Raw genomic sequence first — 3,787 nt, 5'->3', positions numbered from 1 at the left:
AGTTCGAGCTGGCTCACCGGAGGGCTCTGGAGAGCCAGCATCGGTCGAGAGCATTCACTCTGACTTCTACGCAGCTCTACTCCAACCAGTGAGTTGGATGGAAACATAGGCTCACTGCGAGAAGACTCCGCTTTTACCAGAGTAGATCCATGGATGAATCTATCCTGGTCTGAGGGCAGTTTACTCTTCTGGCTTGTGCCTTTAAAAGACACCAGCCGCGCGTAAAACGCTCTCAGCCTTCTCTGAAGCCTCTGAACTAGGGTCAGGGCAACAGGCAGAGACTCCTCCTTTGAATCACCAGACCCAGCTGAGTGAGTGATAGACCTTATGTCTGCCACAAACTCATCAACAATATCTGAGGCCTCCTCCATGTTTATATCTATAGATATAAGATAAGCTAAGATAAGATAGCTATAAGATAAGCCATTCCGGCTCAGAATTGCACTCACGGCCTTGGTGGCTTCGGAGTGAAATAGACTCCTGAGGTGTCCCACACTGCCAGAGGAGGACACGCGTCTATGCGGCGCTCCAGCAGAGGATCCGTCCTCATCAGAGACAGAGCTGATCGTGCTGATCTTCTCTGCCAACTGTCTGAGCATGTCAGCTGCCCCCTGATCAGCTGTGCTGCAGGACTCCACCGTCTCAACGATGGCAGTCATGACTTCTGCCGCCACTGGCCCCAGGTCGGTCTTAGAGGTCGTGACCTTGACCTTTGGCACCACTGGTTGGGTGATCCCCAACTCCCGGAGCTTGGTGCACACCACGTGCAACATCCTCCTAGCCGCGGACATGGTGGTGTCCCTGTCGCAGACTATGGGGGTGGACTTATCTGACCTTGATAAGGAGATTATCAAGGAGACGTCAGAGTTCACCTGCTTCAGGACGTCTCTCACCACAGGTCTGGTCAGATCAAATGAGCCAGAGGAGACGGAGCCCAGTGATTGGAGGATGGTGTCCTCTGTGATCCCAAAGTGGACCTGGAGTGGATCATCCAGGGGGGGGGATCCTCCGGACACACACTGCCGCAAAGTCTGGGAACTTCAAAATAAAGACAAATATGACATTCAATTCAATCGAATGCAACTTTATCAATCCCTGGGGGATAAAAGCATAAGAGTTATCACATTGGTGGCTCACATCAGACTCTGATGTAGTGGAGAGGGATTTGACTTTTTACAGTACGTTGTTACTCATTCTGATTATTGTTGGTATTTTGTCTATGGCCAAAACATTTCATCACCAAAAAAATAATTGTATTATCAGCATTGATAAAGTCCAACACTTAAACTGTGCAACAAACATTTGGTTCTAAAAAAAAAAAAAGTAAAAAAAAAAAAAAAAAGAGCTTAGTGTGGGTTTACCCCCTGATTTAAGTTATTTGTGATGTTATGATCATTGTAGTCATAGAGGCGTGGCTGTGATTATAGCATACCTCGCAGAGGAAGACCTTGATGTGCTGGTCTCCCACTCAGTGTCTGAGTGGCAGGGGGACTGGGCCTCTCCTTCCTCCAGGGAGGTGGTGGAGGAGAGCCCTGACCCACTCTGAGAGACTGCAGCCTCCCTGGCCTTACTCAGCTCTATGACCCGCTGAAGAGTCGGGAGGAGGACCTCTATGGCCATGTTGGCGATTATTTTCACAATCCTCCGACCCGTGAAGTCAAGCTTTGCCTTGGTCATCTGTGTTCATTCAAAAGAGAGTGAAGAATTAGTCAGTGTTCAGCTTAAAGAAGGTAATCATTTCGATTCACTGATTCACAACACAAACAATGACTGGTATGGTATGCCTGCTAACTCTGAAGTCAGACACATCAAATACACTTACAGGGTCTCTCATGCCGTCGTGGATCACCGTCCACTGCCTGGTGAAGAAACAAGTCAACATTTTCAGTTGTTTGGTCTTGGCTCACACTTGTTGTACTGTTTATGCGCAGGGTGCAACATATTGGGTGTGTATAGAAACATAAGGAGCATAGATACAGTAGAGCGCATAATACTTACTCATCACTGAGACCCTTCATGAAGGTCATCAGGATGGGGAAGGAGGCCTGATCAGCTGTGTTGATGTTTAACGCACCAACCACACCTTCCTCCGCCAGCAGCTTCATTACTGCTTCTCTGTCCTCACACTTCGTTCCGGAAGCGGAGGACATCACAGAAGGAGCTAAAAGAACCAAACAGAGAGGATTCTGGGGTTTTATTGCCACCTATGACATATAGTCTGTAGTACATTAAGACAATCAATGGTTGTGTTACAATATTCACACTAGCATACCATGATGGAGTCATTTCCCAGCCTTGCATTCATAATGAATGTTAGCATGTGGATATTGGAATGATGTTCAAGTCATTATCATTGTCTGTGATTGGATGTTTAATGGAATGAAAGAAATGTTTTCTTCTCATCAAACAAGTCTTCAAATAGTCAACATAGGGACTTTTACAGGGAGAAGTAAACAGAAAACCCTCTCACCTGCATCAGTGTTGGAGCTCTTGGCGCTCTTAAGGCCTGTGGCGCTCTTCCTAGCGCTCTTGGCGCACTTCTTAGTGCTCTTGGAGAGCTTGGTGGCTCTCTTGGCCCTCTTCATGCCACACATCTGCAACACAACAGAGTTCAGATCTCACATTCTGGTCAACTTGTTACGTGAAGTCAAAGTAGCTTCAGACGGGATCACATAAAAACGGATTAAAATGACAATCAGTCAGAAGGCGACAGCAAAAGGCTTGTTCTGTTCATGTTAGGATAAGACCTGGGTGTACAGGCTTGTTCTGTTCATGTTAGGATAAGACCTGGGTGTATAGACTTGTTCTGTTCATGTTAGGATGGGGCCTGGGTGTTCAGACTTGTTCTGTTCATGTTAGGATGGGGCCTGGGTGTACAGACTTGTTCTGTTCATGTTAGGATAAGACCTGGGTGTACAGGCTTGTTCTGTTCATGTTAGGATAAGACCTGGGTGTACAGACTTGTTCTGTTCATGTTAGGATAAGACCTGGGTGTACAGGCTTGTTCTGTTCATGTTAGGATAAGACCTGGGTGTACAGGCTTGTTCTGTTCATGTTAAGATGGGGCCTGGGTGTACAGGCTTGTTCTGTTCATGTTAGGATAAGACCTGGGTGTACAGGCTTGTTCTGTTCATGTTAGGATGGGGCCTGGGTGTACAGCCCTTTGACAGGACACACAGTATAATGGAAATCAGAGATACATCAAACGATCTGACCCAACCCCAGGGGTTAAGTGTTATATGTGCTATACTATACTACTCTTCTTGACAGTGCTATATAGGCCTATTACACGCAGTATTGCCAGATGGGGCGGGTTACCGCCGATTGGGCTACTTTTGATAACACTGGGCTGGAAGAAAAGCATTTGGGCGGGTTTTAGGCTGGAAATTGACAATCCCATCTGGCAACCCTGATTACACTTGACCGTGCTAGTTTGCACGTGTCGTCACGGCATAAGGTGAACGCCCACCTGGCGAAACAAATCTTTCTTCCGCTGCCTGCCAGCTATTTTATCAGGTTTTTACCAAGTAATTAGTTGTTTGACAAAATGCTGGATAGTTGCTATGCAATCGGGTGCACTAACCGACGAGGAGACGACCCTGGGTTGTGCTTCTACAGAATTCCCTCAGAAAAAGAAAACCCAGAGAGAAGATTGTGGATTTGTGCTATTAGACGTGTCTCAGTCCCTGTGGAGGGCAAACCATCAAAGTACACACGTCTCTGCAGCTCTGAACATTTCAAAGATAAGCTCAAGTTAACTGATTATTTTAATTATTTACGTACTTTA

This window comes from Nansenia antarctica (assembly GCF_963989245.1).
Source record: "Nansenia antarctica genome assembly, chromosome: 1".
Lineage (NCBI taxonomy): Eukaryota > Metazoa > Chordata > Actinopteri > Argentiniformes > Microstomatidae > Nansenia > Nansenia antarctica.
This window is presented reverse-complemented; position numbering follows the sequence as displayed.